A 16,657-nucleotide genomic window follows, 5' to 3' on the forward strand; every position below is an offset into this window, starting at 1 on the left:
TAGGTGTGGCAGGGTATACTCAGACATGAGTCCCTTGCTCACTGCTCCATCAGAATTCAAGCAAACCGGGCCGACGACGGCTGAAATGCCAGAAACCGGTACCCCGAAGCTTGTCTCCTTTCTGGTGAAGAATTGGCTTGGTAGTTTGGCCTGCCCTGTTCCCATGATGCACTGGGCCAGGGACAGACTAATTTGCATATAGCCAGGTTCTGAGCTGGGATGGGGCAGTGAGCTAAATAACGGTGATGGATCAAGCCCTGATCTTTGGACTGGGTAAGAGTGGTCTGCTTAATTCAGACACTCTGTTCATCACCACCCCCTTTTCTGAATCGTTTTTGGCCACTATAGGTGTGGCAGGGTATACTCAGACATGAGTCCCTTGCCTACTGCTCCATCAGGATTCAAGCAAGCCGGGACGACGACAGCTGAAATGCCAGAAACCGGTCCCAGGAAGCTTGTCTCCTTTCTGGTGAAGAATTGGCTTGGTAGTTTGGTCTGCCCTGTTCCCATGATGCACTGGGCCAGGGACAGACTAATTTGCATATAGCCAGGTTCTGAGCAGGAATGGGGCAGTGAGCTAAATAACGGTGATGGATCAAGCCCTGATCTTTGGACTGGGTAAGAGTGGTCTGCTTAATTCAGACACTCAGTTCATCACCACCCCCTTTTCTGAATCGTTTTTGGCCACTATAGGTGTGGCAGGGTACACTCAGACATGAGTCCCTTGCTCACTGCTCCATCAGGATTCAAGCAAACCGGGCCGACGACGGCTGAAATGCCAGAAACCGGTCCCTGGAAGCTTGACTCCTTTCTGGTGAAGAATTGGTTTGGTAGTTTGGTCTGCCCTGTTCCCATGATGCACTGGGCCAGGGACAGACTAATTTGCATATAGCCAGGTTCTGAGCTGGGATGGGGGCAGTGAGCTAAATAACGGGGATGGATCAAGCCCTGATCTTTGGACTGGGTAAGAGTGGTCTGCTTAATTCAGACTCTCTGTTCATCACCACCCCCTTTTCTGAATCGTTTTTGGCCACTATAGGTGTGGCAGGGTATACTCAGACATGAGTCCCTTGCTCACTGCTCCATCAGGATTCAAGCAAGCCGGGACGACGATGGCTGAAATGCCAGAAACCGGTCCCAGGAAGCTTGTCTCCTTTCTGGTGAAGAATTGGCTTGGTAGTTTGGTCTGCCCGTTCCCATGATGCACTGGGCCAGGGACAGACTAATTTGCATATAGCCAGGTTTTGAGCTGGGATGGGGCAGTGAGCTAAATAACGGTGATGGATCAAGCCCTGATCTTTGGACTGGGTAAGAGTGGTCTGCTTAATTCAGACACTCTGTTCATCACCACCCCCTTTTCTATGTCCCACTTTAGACACTTTTTTTCCTTTCCTTTCTTTGCAACATGTACGTGCACTCCCTGCTATCACCTGAGTAACGACATTTGGGCACCAGGTTCTATGGCGAACATTTGACGCGGAAGTTGGAAGTCATGTGTCTTGTTTGGTGTGTGAGGTGACCCTTTGCTTCTGGATGTAAATATGCACGTCCCAGATAGTGCAAAACCATACAATGTGTGACCCACATATGGCAAATCTTGTATCTTTAGGCATATAAATCAGATAGCGGTGTACCAGGCTGATTAAACTGTGCATCTCATAGGGAAATCTATAGTTCTGGCTGTGTGATAGGAAGGTGTGTTTGTTTTTAGTGTGTGTTTTACAATGTTTATCTCTGTGCTGAAGAAGCAGCCTGTAAATGAGGATGTTGTGCCCACCAAATACTGAGCTAACCTCTCCCCAGCAACAGACAGCTCCTTAACCTTCCCGGGGAAAAACCAAACGCATCCAGTAGTGGGGCTTGACCTTGGGCAGCAAAGGGCTGCTGAGCGGAACCGGTACGAAGACAGCTAAACTCAAAGTCTGAACAAGCATTGGTAAATGCATTAGGTTTCACCTATGTGCTTAATAACAAGCTGGATTTTTGGTGTAAGGTGTAGCTTGCTGAGTAATTGTACAATATAAATTGCAGAAAGTTTGTTAAAGTGTTATGATTTGTTCATGTACAAAAAGGCAATATATTGTGCTGTTACCAGTGATAAAAGGCAGGTAAGTAATTGAACATTTTTGAAAAATGAAATGAAAGAGGGAAATAATAGAATTAACTGATGTAATACCAATATCATGTGTTTAGAGGAGTACTGACAACTTTTGGCCCCTGTTCCACAGCATCTGCTAGACCATTCAAATCAAGCCCCTTTTAACTGCAAGATAAAAGCAATTGTGTCTGCCTGTATAGTCGTAACATATAGCAATATTAGGCGTTTCAGGATAAAGTTTGAGCTTTGTGCCACTGCACCTGCTGCACATTTCAAAGCATGACCCTCTAGAACAGTGGGCCCGATTCACAGAATGAACTTAAGACTCAATCCTAAACTTATTACTATTTTGGTATTCACAGAATGCACTTTCTACTTTTGGTATTCACAGAATGCACTTACTACTTTTGGTATTTACAGAAGTTAGGATTTTGTCTTAAGTTTGACTTCTATATTTCCATTTAAAGCACTGGTAGGGTGCTCTTTAACATTCAAAAGGGGCAGGCTGAGGCTTTCCACCTGAGCTCTAATATTTGCACTTTATAGAGTGTGCACTTTTCGGATACAGAAGCGAGTTATTGTAACGCTCATTTGTGTCACTTCAAGCAAGCGTCTAAGCTTTTTCTCTCTTTTATTAACTGGATGTATGTGTAAGAGCATCTGAGGGGGTGAAGAGGTGAAAGTGAAATTTAATGATCCTTAAGCCTAGCTCACTACTCAGAGCTTTCTGAGCTGGCTTTCATTTGGTAAACAATGCAAATAGAAGATCAAACACTTCCATGAAGAAGAAAGTTCGAGATCACAAAATGAAGGGGAATATTAGCAAGGAACCTCCTTAAAATTATCACCGTTTTATAGGCAGGAAACTGCCGATAAAACGGCGATAATGGGCTTGCTAATATGAGTTATAGAATTCCTATAGAATCCCAGGTTAGATGTTTTGCACATCTAACCTGGGATTCTGTAGGAATTCTATAACGCATATTAGCAAGCCCATTATCGCCGCTTTGTCAGCAGTTTCCTGCCGATAAAACAGCGATAATTCTAACGAGGATCCTTTGCTAATGTGCCCCAAAGTCCTGGAGTTGGTGAAGGCTTCTTGGGAGAAGAAGCTCAGTGGTTTTGTGCCCTGCAGCAGCTTCCAGTCTCCCTGTCCCTCACTCCACCATTCAGCAGGCTCTGCAGTGTTTTGGTCACATGACCCCGCTCCTCTCCCGGAAACCAGACTGGAACTGACAAAAGTGCTGTCAACGACCAATCAAGTGCAAGTACAGGGAGTGGAGAGGGAGGGGGAGGGGGCTTGGAGGGTAAGGGGGCATCTTTGCTGGAGAGTGAAGTCTATCAGGGGGGCAAGATGACGAGGGCCAGTGAGCCCGTGGGCAGAGCAATTCTGAAAATGAGAAAAGAAACCAAGCATTGGTAATGCATTGGTTTTGCCTATGTGCTGACTAATAAGCTGTTTTAATCAATCACCATCAGGGACAAAGGGAGGAAGGAAAGAGCTCCCTGACAAGTATCACAGGAGTGGAGAGGATGCGGCGCAGCTGCCAGAGCTGCTGACTCAAGATCTGGGGTTCCTGATTCGAGTCTTGGCAGCGCAACATCCTGTGATTCTGAGCAAATCACTTAATCTCTCTGAGTGATAAATTGAGCTATATAAATCCACTATTTTAATGTAAAGCATCACACAAGCAAAAAAAAAAAAGGCAAAACTTTATGAAAAATTAGTTAAACCAAAACAGATTTTAACAGTATTTCGACTACAGGAAACTGATAAGAGAAGGAGAGGAGTAACACGCATTGGTAAATGCAGGAAAATATGCTACAGCCAATCGAAATGGAGAAAAAATAAGTTCCAAGCACAGGAACCAAGGAAAAGGCAGGAAAGCGAGGGGGCGGGATGTAAGTTCCTTTTAATATTTATATTATAAACAATAGATTTCACAAGTGCTGTGCAGGCACACCCTCACAAGCACAGCGAAAGCGCTGTGCAGGTGAAACCTAAAAAATGTGAGCGTCACGCTCCCCACCTTGGTGGGCATTTCACCACTAACACAGCACTGCGCATGTATATGCAAACGATGCCAGCTGTGTCTTGCTGTCAATAGGCGGCCAATAGTTACCCCTCCTAAGCTGATGCCTCTGTAGGTATTATTATTTATTATTGGGTTTTTCTGTTTACCTCCCTGTGAATTCTGCTCCTTGGCCTGCACACACATGTCAGCTCCGTGGAGCCCAGCTTCACAGATGTGTTTCACTGTCTACAGCAGCAAAGGCCAGGAGAATCACCAGCCCATGCTGGATACTTATATTTTTTATTATAGGTATATGTGTGTGTGTCACTCTCTTGATTGTCACATTCCAAAACGGCTGAGTTTCCCTCAGTCCGCACCCTTCTCACTTTTGTATTATTCATCCTTTTTTACAAGTTTAAATATAATTCACGGGGCTCATTTATGAGCCCTTGCGTCACTTTTACGCCGCCGGTCCGTCACTTTTTGTGACGCACCAGTGGAGTAAAAAATGTGCCTTGTTGCACCATATTTACAAAGTGACGCATCTAGGTAGATGCGTCACTTTGTGAACCCCTACGCCACATTATACCTGCGCCAGGTATAATATATCTAAGGGGGGCGTATTGACGCAAGAAAGGGTCGTAGAAGTGACGCAATGAAATCTATAGGATTTCACTGCGCCATTTCTTGGATGCTGTTGCGTCAAAATCTTACGCCTGCCTCATGACAGGCGTAAGACTGACGCAGGCACTAACAACATGGAACTTGCCCATGTGAAAGGACGCATTGCTGGAGTTGCGTCACTTTTATGACACACTCCAGCAATGCGTCACTTTTGCGCCTACAGATACGTCAGACATACTGACGTATCTGTAACTCCTTGCGACATGATGCGTCATACTGTAAATATGACGCATCATTAGTGTCGCAGAGAGAGCGCAGTGAAAAGTGACGCATCGCTGTTTTCACGCAGTGATGCGTCACTTTTCATAAATGAGGCGCCATGTGTTTTGTATCATTCCAGATGCAGCATTTTACTTCACTTACTTTTTGCAATAAGAAATACCCTAAGGGAAAAAACAGTCATTAGATAATAAGCTCATTGTATATTTGCATTTCTATCATATTATTCTGTTACCTATCATGGAAAATACAATTTTAAATAGACATATGAAAATAACATCATTTACAAAACCAAAAGCTCTAACAAATGCGAGACCGTTCGCATTGCAAATGCGGAGGTAGGGGGGGTGGGTGATACCGGAGGGGGGAAGGTGAGGTGTGTGTGTGTGTGTGTGTGCGAGAGAGAGCGAGAGAATACGTGGGGGGGGGGGGGGGGGGGATTAAACGTGTTCGCCAAGTAGCAGGCGCAGTACCATCTACTGTTACTAGAGGGCAGGCTGCCTGACAACCACCAGCTGTTTTGGGGTTAGTTTGCATACCCAGAAGCCACTGCAGAGCTACAATAACTTCCGTCTTATTGAAATGAGTAAAACAGCCTTTTTAAGCCTTGAAAAAGTAGAAATATGTCTATGTATATACATGTTTTGCTAATATATAATTAGATTTATTCATGTCATTATATTTTCCTAGTCGCCGTAATTGTCATGCTATTTATAATACGGCGGACCGGAAAAGCTGCTGCTCTATAATCAGTAACTAGGAGACTGTTCACGTCGTGGTTTATTGCACTGAATGTGGACAGTAAGATCCTAAGTAAAGTCCTGGCAGGAAGATGCAGAAAGGTGCTGGCCTCCATCGTGCACCCAGACCAAACATGTGCGGTCCCAGGAAGGAAAATCTGGGACAGCTTGACCATCATTAGAGACACCTTGTGGTTAGCGAAAGACAGGGGGAATCCACTAGCTATCTTGGCCCTTGATTTCCAGAAAGCCTTTGACTCCCTAAGTCATGAATACCTTTTTAAAGTGCTCAGGAAAATGGGATTCCCAGAAGGTTTCATCCAAACTATTGGCTTAATATACACTGGATGTGAAAGCCAGGTCCTTATAAATGGTACACTATCTGAGGGGTTCCACATTGAATCAGGGGTCAGGCAGGGATGCCCCTTATCACCGGCACTCTTTGTATGTGCAATTGAACCTCTCCTATGTGCCATCAGGAAGGACAAGTGCATAACTGGCCCTCTGGTACCGGGCAGCCAAGGCAAACAGGTCAAATGTGTAGCATACATGGACGATGTCACCATTGCTTGCACTGACGCTAGATCCATAAAAAGAACTTTCCTTATAACCCAACTCTTTTCCCTAGCAGCTGGGCTACAGGTGAATGTGGAGAAAACACACTGCATGACGGTGGGACAGTGGGACAAACTGTCTCAGCTGCCAGTGAAACCTTCCAAAGACCCAGTTAAAATACTGGGGATTCTTTTTTCACAGGACATGAAGGGAGAAATAAACTGGGAGAAGATCCAGACAAAGCTCAAGCAGAAAATGGCGCTCTGGACGACGAGAACACTTTCCATGGAAGGGAAAGTCTTGGTGCTGAAAGCAATATGTCTACCAATCCTGATGTTTATTGCCATGATCTTCCCTCCATCATACAGGTGGACAAAAGTGACACAAAGACTTTTTGCAAACTTCTTTTGGGGGTCAAAAATTGAAAAACTAAAAAGAGAGACAGTTTTTAAACTACCCACAAAAGGAGGGAAAGACCTGCCAAACCTCCATGACTTCCTGATGTCACATTTTGTTAAAAACGTACTGGGGAATGCAAAGAAAGACTCACATGTGGCTGCCTACACACTGTTTGCTACAAGCTTCATCTTATCAAGAGAGGGAATATGTAAACTGGACAATACAAAGCCTTTTTTACTAGAACCACCCCCTGCATACAAAGGCATCAAACCTTTCTTCAAGAAGCTGGAAGAGAGGCAAATTCAAGCGAAGGACATCACACCCCAGATGGCCTTAAGCAAAGAACTGAAAGAAACTGACTCAGTGACAATGGTAAACAACTTATCAGAGAAGCAATCAGGGAAGGTTTGGGAGATGGTGAACCACAAAGACTTGACAAACTCCCAGAAAGACTTGGCATGGATGATGGTATCCAAATGCCTACCAGTGAAGCAATTCCAACATGCAAGGAAACTGGCAAAAACAGCAAGATGCCCAACATCAGGCTGTGCAGCAGATGAATCCCTGATGCACTTCATTTGGAACTGCGGCGGAGCACAAAGCATGTGGAAGGCAATGGGACAGCTCATTAAAGAATTAACAGGACAGGCATCCCTGTCCTATGAACTGGTTCTATATGGGTTGGGCATGAATTGCAATGCAAATAAAGAAAGGACACTATGGAGAATAATAAACTGTGTGAAAGAGGCGATGTGGGAAAACAGGAACCTTTCCTTGTACAAACACCAAGCAATCACGGAAAAAGAATGCCAAAAACTTGTTTTCACTAAAATGTTCTCTTACATGTGCATAGACACCCATAGATTTGGACAAGAGTGGGCAAAGGAAACCTGGAAAATCAGGAGTTGGTCTGGATGGGTAAAATGAGAAATCTTGATGGAAAACCACCAAAGATAGCCTGATGCGTTTCTTTGAGAATGGTTAAATGTACAGCACCCAAATATAAGGGACTGCTTAAAATGTAAACCTGACAAATAATTTTAAATAAAGTATATTTTTACAAAAAAAAAAAAAAAAGAGTGTGGCGATGATAATCGACAGAATTTGTCTTAATTTTTGGAGGATCTTGCAAAGATCCATTAGTCAGTGAACATTAGACTAATCGGGTATACTCTGTGGTTAACGTTAAGACGCTGAGTACACACTTTGCGAATAATTTGATTCGATTGATTCTTCTTCCAAATTGAAGTAGAATCTTTGGGTGGTACAATTGTGAAACACGTGACTTTTCTCAGACTAAGTTCAAGGCGTTGTAGGGATGGACTGACAAGTGCCTCGTTTAATCAGCGGGAGATGCAAGGTTTCTCGACGCTAAAGAGCGAGCACTTAAGAGTAAACAAACAGCGTCACCGGCAATTTAAAATTATTAGAAACAGATATTTCTGGGGCCTTATTTATGAAGGTCTTGCGCCGCCGGTGCGTCACTTTTAAATTCGGAAAAAGTGACGTACCAGTGGCGCAAGGCCTTCATAAATAAGGTCCCTGGGGCCTTATTTATGAAGGCCTTGCGCCACCGGTGCGTCACTTTTAAAATGGAAAAAAGTGACGCACCGACGGCGCAAGGCCTTCATAAATATGCCCCCTGGTTCGGAGTGAGCAGAGTACTCTGTGCGGGTCGACTTCACTGGCTCCTAGTGTCAGCCTCTGGTACTGCACTCACGGTGTATATAAAGCGTGGTGCCTGGCGGAGGTTATTAGGGCCCCCTAGTGACCACTTGTTGTCCTGCGCCCTTGTGGTTTGTGAGCCCCACCTATTCCTACTGGATCTGTCGTCAGTTTTGCCAGATTTTGAGACCTGTCCGAAACCTAAAGCTATCCAAGTCGTACAAGTTCAAATTCAGTGGCCGCCGGCACCGATCTTGGGTGGCGTGGTGGGGCACTGGCTCTCCGCCTCTGCGCCCTGACTCCACTGGTACCGAACAAGACCCAGGAAGCACCCAGGCTCCCCTGACCAATCATAATGCTGCAATGCAGCGTTGTGATTGGTCTGAGCACCATGGATCTGCGCTCAGCCTGGGAATGGGAGCCTTGGCATGTTCTCCATGCAGGCTGTAATGCAGCCTGCATTGAGAACATGTGAAGTGCGCATGACTGTTTAGGCCGGCACCACCCGGCCGGCTAAACAGTCACTGTGCACTTGGGGGCAGATTTACAGATGTGTCAGTTTCCCTGTGCCAGCCTGCGATACCCTTGGATGCGCCGTATTTACAATATGGCACACCATGGCGCAAGGATTGACAGATACGTCAGAAATTCTGACGCATCAGTTGGCACAAAAATCACACATTGTTGGAGTCGTGTCATAAGCACAACACAACTCCAGCAATGCATTTTGAGGATTATTCTCACTACACTTAATTTAATTTGCGGGTTTCTAACGCGCTAGAATCGACACCCGAAGGAGTATCTCTGCGCTATAGACCGCTAGGGAACCCGTCCTGGCTTTCCCTGTGAGATGGTCCCTACTGGGTATCTCCAAGGTGAAACCAGGCATCCCCGGCATATGTGGGGGGCCGTTGTGGAGATGAGGCAAGCTAATGCCCAGAGTTGCCGAGTGTGATCCCTAGTTAGAGTAGGCACCGAGACGAGAATTATCGAGTCCGCTGACCCTGGTCCAAGCCCTGCCGCGTCGGGAATTGAACCCTGGTCCCGGGCCGTCCTCTGCTCCCGGGTCTGCCGCCTCTAACCAGTGAGCCACACCACTCCACACTGCATCACTCCTTACGCCTGCATCAAGCAGGCGCACAGTTTCGACGCAGTTATGTTATGTTATGCGGTATTTATAAAGTGCAGACCTACTCCAGGGAGTGTCCTGGCGCTAACAGGTCCCCCTTAAATTAAAAACAGTGTGCATTCTCATCCTAACAAAGTCCCCATTACTGATGGAACAGCCAGGTCTTAAGATGGCGCCTGAAACTGAGAAGCTCTTGTTCTTGTCTGAGAAAAAGAGGCAGACAATTCCATAGTCTTCCAGCTACCACCTGGAAGGAACGTCCCCCTTTCCTAGTCCGGATGAATTTAAGGCACCGATAGCAAATGTTGGGTCGATGGCCTCACAGTCCTGGCTGGGGTATATGGTATAATTTTATTTCTGATGTAGTGATGTGGCAGTGGCATCCTAGAAGTGATGCAGTCAAATCTTGTAGATTTCACTGCGTCCCTTTTACAAGGCTTTCCTGCATGAGAACGCCCACCCTGCATGCATTATAGATGACGCAGGTATAATATGACACAGGGCTTTAAAATGTGACGCATCTCCCTAGATGCTTAACATTGTCAGTGTCCGCATTTTTACGCCACCGCTGCGTCACAAAAGTGTCACAAGGGGCTTGTAAATCTGTCCCTCGGAGTAGGCAAACCACTCCTCCCCTGCCCTGAGAGCAGAGCAGCCCCGCTGTACCGCCCGCCCACAAAGCAGCACAGAAACATAAAATGATAATAACTTTGGGCCTCATTTATGAGGCTGTGCGTCACTTTTACGCCGCTGGTGCGTCACTTTTTGTGACGCACCAGTGGTGTAAAAAATGCGCCTTGTTGCGCCATATTTACAAAGTGACGCATCTAGGTAGATGCATCACTTTGTACACCCCTGCGCCACATAATACCTGCACCAGGTATAATGTATGCAAGGGGGGCGTATTGACGCAAGAAAGGGTCGTAGAAGTGACGCAGTGAAATCTATGAGTTTTCACTGCGCCACTTCTAGGACACAAATGCGTCAATTTCTTATGCCTGCCTCACAGCAGGCATAAGACTGACACAGGCCCTTTCACATGGGGCTTGCCCCATGTGAAAGGAAACATTGCTGGAGTTGTGTCACTTTTGTGACACACTCCAGCAATGCGTCACTTTTGCGCCATACAGATACGTCAGAAATACTGACGTATCTGTAACTCCTTGCGCAATGATGCGTCATACTGTAAATATGACGCATCATTGGTGTTGCAAGGAGGGCGCAGTGAAAAGTGAGGCATCGCTGTTTTCACGCAGCGATGCGTCACTTTTCATAAATGAGGCCCTTTGTTATTATCATAATATGTTTCCTTTATTTACACTGCTGAAAAGCAGTGGGGCGATGCTCTTCCACCTTAGTGTAGGAGCCGCCACTGAATTCTTGTCACAATGCAGGTTAACACTAACCTGATAAACCGGATACAGCGGGAGCGATGTGAAGCTAGTTTTCCTTTTCCCCTATATGGAATCACCTGTGAGCACTAGAACACTCATCAAATAAACCACACTTGGGGAAGGGGAAAAAGGGACAAAGGAAACAATAAAGTTGCAGCAGTCAATCGTTGCAGATGTACACTGATGAGGAGTGTGGTTGACCTCTCTGTCTCCTGTGTTAACTCAGTGTCTCCTGAATAACGATAAAACAAATCACACATAAGTATACACTCAACGCCAGCAGTTTTCTATCAATGTGATATGTGTTTGTATGTCACTTACTTTTAATAACTGCTCCATTCACCTTTCATAAAAAAGTCTCAAAAATGAAAAAATAAAGAAAGAAAAACATATGAAGGCAAGAAGAATACACCACTTCAGCCATTATTGATATTGCAGATGCATATCCTCAAAATAAAGAAACATAGTCAGCAACCAGATAATGTAAAAACGTATTTGTTACCAGTCAGTCCACTGGTGTTTTCGTGAAGCCATAAGAATCAAAGAGATCTTCTTTTCACAATCTTGACAAAAAGAATCAAAGTCATATGCCTAATCCAAGCCATTCATCAGATCTAAGGCTTTAGGAAAAATAAAGGATCTCTCAGGCAAGGTCACTCCATCTTTTCTTGCATGGTAATGTCCACCGCTCCTACCCTCCCCACTCGCCACCCCACTCCCGCCTCCCAGCTGCTCCTCCCTCCCACTAGTAGCTTAGGCTGGTATCGACGAGACGGGGAGCTGTGACTTGACCTGACCAGGTCAGAGCCGGTCGCTCCACCCACTTCGTGCCTGAACCCCGCCGCCACCGCTGAGCCTTTGGTGTGCCCCTGAGCTGTTGTGCCCCTCAAGGATCTGGTCTTTCTTGCGCTGCTGTGCCCCTCAAGGATCGGGTCTTGTGCATCATTTTATTTTTATTAACTTATTCCTATGCTGGCCGTTATTGAACTGTTGTGCCTGTTAATTTGCTCTGCTTTGCTATATTGTCGTGCCCCCTTATTGCTGTCGCCACCGCTGCCCGCTGTAAGTCTGTAGTTTCAGTTTTGTTTCCAGTTACCATTTGTTGTGCCCGGTGCCCCTCCACCCCACTCCCTGCCGTTTCTCAGCCCAACCCCCATCCCCTCCTGCATCTCTGCTCCTACCCTCCCCACTCGCCACCCCACTCCCGCCTCCCAGCTGCTCCTCCCTCCCACTAGTAGCTTAGGCTGGGATCGACGAGACAGGGAGCTGTGACTCGACCTGACCTGGTCAGAGCCGGTCGCTCCACCCGCCTCGTGCCTGTCCCCCGCTGCCACCGCTGAGCCTTTGGTGTGCCCCTGAGCTGTTGTGCCCCTCAAGGATCTGGTCTTTCTTGCACTGCTGTGCCCCTCAAGGATCGGGTCTTGTGCATCATTTTATTTGTATTAACTTATTCCTCTGCTGGCCGTTATTGAACTGTTGTGCCTGTTCATTTGCTCGGCTTTGCTATATTGTCGTGCCCCCTTATTGCTGCCGCCACCGCTGCCCGCTGTAAGTCTGTAGTTTCAGTTTTGTTTCCAGTTACCATTTGTTGTGCCCGGTGCCCCTCCACCCCGCTCCCTGCCGCTGCTCAGCCCAACCCCCGTCCCCTCCTGCATCTCCGCTCCTACCCTCCCCACTCGCCACCCCGCTCCCGCCTCCCAGCTGCTCCTCCCTCGCTCCGCCCCCTCCACTATCCACTTATGACAGATACATTTGCGTGCAGCGTTCACGGCAGCGGGCGCGCCAAAGGTAAGCCCGTCTACGCCCGTCCGCGCCTGGACCGCGCCCAGCGCCAGACCCCTTGGCCCCCCAAAAACCACTCCAACCGCCTAACGTACGATGCCGCAACCCTCTCTGCACTCAACACCGGCCGTCTCCCCGATTGCCACCGAGCCGCCCCAGGACGCACCCATGGACCCTTCACCTGCCAATCCTGCAAGTTCGGATGCATGAAGACCCACACTACATCCACAAATGCCAAACAGAGCTCCGACAACAACCACCTGAAGTGCATCCTGCTCAACACCCGCTCGGTCCACAGGCACGCCATTGAACTATGGAATCTACTAGACAACACCATGCCGGACGTCGCCTTTCTTACAAAAACCTGGATGAACGCCTCATCAGCACCCGACATCGCCATAGCCATCCCGGATGGTTACAAGATCATCTGGAAAGACCGCATCAACCAGACTGGAGGAGGCATCGCCATGGTCCATAAGAAAACCATCCGCATCACGACCAGCTCCGACGACACCCTCACAGCCGCCGAACACCTCTACTTCCAGATACACACTGACCCCAAGACCACACTTAGAGGCACCCTAATCTACAGACCACCAGGACCCCGCACACAAATCAGCGAAGACATCACTGACTTCATCAGCCCACACGCCCTCCCCTCCGAGGACTACATTCTCCTAGGGGACCTCAACTTCCACCTGGAAAAGAACAACGACAGCAACACCACCACCCTTCTGGACAACCTCGCCAATCTCGGACTCAAACAACTGGTAAACACCCCCACCCACTACGCCGGACACACGTTCGACCCAATCTTCTCCTCCAGCAAACACGTCTCCTTCAATCACGTCACAGGACTCCACTGGACGGACTACAGCTGCGTCGACTTCAACTTCAGAAAGACCATGACCCACCATCACCCACAACAAGTCCCCCGCAGAAACTGGAACAAACTTACCACCGACCAGCTCAACACATCACTAAACCAAAACCCTCCCGTCAAATCATCGGACCCAAATCAAGCAGCCATCAATCTCGCACAATGGATCACCCACTGCGCTGTCGAATTAGCACCCTTGAAAAAGCAACACAACAAACCAGGTAGCAAAAAAGCCTCCTGGTTCAATGACGACCTCAAGAACTCCAAAAAGAACTGCCGCACCCTCGAGAAAGCCTGGCGAAAAAACCCAACCACAAACAACATGACCGCCATCAAGGATGCCACCCGCAAACACCACCAGATGATCCGATCCACCAAGAAATCAGCATTCAAGGATCGACTCGACAACAACGCCCACAACAGCAAGGAACTCTTCAGCATCGTCAAAGAGCTTACCAATCCAAGCGCCGACACCAATGACATCACTGCGACTCTCTAGCCTCGTTCTTCCACAGAAAAATCGCTGACATACATAACAGCTTCGGCGACCAGTCCACCCCCCTTACCACTGAACTGAAACACCCTACCGCCTCCCTTTGCGCCTGGAACCCGATCAGCACCGAAGACACCATCCGCTTGATGAACTCCATTCACTCCGGATCACCAACCGACCCATGCCCCCACCACATATTCAACAAGGCCGACTCCATCATCGCACCCCATCTTCGAGATATCATCAACCGCTCCCTCAACACCGCTACCTTCCCGGAAAGCTGGAAACATGCCAAACTCAGTGCCCTCCTGAAGAAACCTACAGCAGACCACACCGAACCCAAGAACTACCGCCCCATCTTGCTCCTCCCTTTCCCTGCCAAAGTCATAGAGAAGGCCGTCAACAGTCAGCTCGCCGCCTTCCTCAAGTCTAACGGCTCCCTCGACCCCTCACAGTCTGGCTTCCGAGCCAAACACAGCACCGAGACCGCCCTCATCGCAGCCACAGACGACATCCGAACACTACTCAACAATGGGGAAACAGCTGCCCTCATCCTCTTGGACCTCTCCGTAGCGTTTGACACGGTCTGTCATAGCACCCTTGTACAACTCCTCAGCAACGTCGGGATACAAGGAAAAGCACTGGATTGGATCATATCGTTCCTCGCCGGAAGAACCCAGAGAGTCCGCCTCCCCCCTTTCAGATCAGAGGTCACCGAAGTCATCTGCGGCATACCACAAGGATCATCGCTCAGCCCCACCCTCTTCAACGTCTACATGAGTCCCCTCGCTTCCCTCGCACGCCAACACAACCTCAACATCATCTCCTACGCTGACGACACACAGCTGATCCTCTCCCTCACCAAAGACCCAAACACCGCCAAAACCAACCTACACGAAGGGATGAAAGACGTAGCCGAGTGGATGAAGAACAGCCACTTAAAACTGCAGACAAGACGGAAGTCCTCATCCTAGGATCATCCTCCTCTGCATGGGACGACTCATGGTGGCCACCGGACCTAGGCAGCGCGCCCAAACCAACGGACCATGCTCGCAACCTGGGATTCATTCTAGACTCCTCCCTCTCGATGACCAGACAAGTCTACGCCATCTCATCATCATGCTTTAACATCTTACGTATGCTCAAAAAGATCTTCCGATGGATCCCCACCGAAACAAGAAAGACAGTCACCCAAGCGCTCGTCACAAGCCGACTGGACTACGGAAAAACCCTCTACGGCGGAACCACAGCCAAATTACAGAAAAAACTCCAACGCATTCAGAACTCCTCCGCCAGACTCATCCTAGACATACCCCGCCACAATCACATATCCGGTCACCTGAGAGACCTTCATTGGCTCCCCGTCAACAATAGAATAACGTTCCGTCTCCTCACCCACGCACACAAAGCCCTCTACGACCTAGGACCCAAATACCTCAACACGCGCCTGACCTTTTACACCCCCACCCGCCAACTATGATCGTCCAATCAAGCCCTCGCCGCGATTCCATGCATCCGAAGAACCACCATGGGAGGAAGATCTTTCTCCTACTTAGCGGCCAAAACCTGGAACTCTCTCCCCACCCACCTCCGCCTTACACAGAACCACCTCTCCTTCAGAAAACAACTCAAAACTTGGCTATTTGATAAGTAACGAACCCCCCCCCCTCCCCCCCTTAAGCGCCTTGAGACCCTCTGGGTGAGTAGTGCGCTATACAAATTCTGACTTGACTTGACTTGACTCCGATATATCCAAGAAGGCAAATAAAACAGGTTACGGAGCGGCTTGCGGGTCTGGCAACACAACTGCCTCAGCAATTCAGGTGACAAGCACCGGCTTCCAGGCAGGAAAGATTATGTAAAGGAAATGACAGACATAGAGACAGGACTAACATTTCCCTAAGAGTTATGGGAGATGTAGTGCACTCCTTTCATTCCGACTTTCATACCTATTTGACCCTTAAGCCCTGTTTGATCGTGACAATTCTATTCAAAGTACATATAGTGGGAGTCAGGTGAATTTTACCCACATTTCGCCTCCACAGACCTCAATCCCTGTCCAATGTAGGCTTGATTCACTTATCAGATTTGATTACAAACGTAGAATCATCAGAGGTATCAGATCTCTTGACTTCACCTGTGCCATAAGTGCGCTGGGGATGCTCAGACGTGGGTCCCAGGCACTCCACACCACTGGAGTCAAGCTAGCCGGGCTGATGAGAGGTGTTACCTCGAAACCGGTCCGGTCCTCGGATGCTTGATTCCGTTCTGGGAAGGACATGGCTTTTGTAGTTCGGACTGGACAGTTCCCATGGGGCACAGGGTCAGAGCTGATTTGCATATCGCCATTGTCTAACCCAGGGTGGTGTGGAGTGCAAAAAAACGATGGATTTGGGCCCAGATCTTTGGACTGGGGTGAATGTGTGACATTGATCCACATTCGGTCCATCACCTGTTTTGTTTGCAAATTCGCCATAAGTGCGCTGGGGATGCTCAGACGTGGGTCCCAGGCACTCCACACCACTGGAGTCAAGCTAGCTGGGATGATGAGAGGTGTTATCTTGAAACCGGGCGGGTCCTCGGATGCTTGATTCCGTTCTGGGA

The sequence above is a fragment of the Lissotriton vulgaris genome, chromosome 1_2 (assembly GCF_964263255.1).
Source record: "Lissotriton vulgaris chromosome 1_2, aLisVul1.2, whole genome shotgun sequence".
NCBI classification, from domain to species: Eukaryota; Metazoa; Chordata; class Amphibia; order Caudata; family Salamandridae; genus Lissotriton; species Lissotriton vulgaris.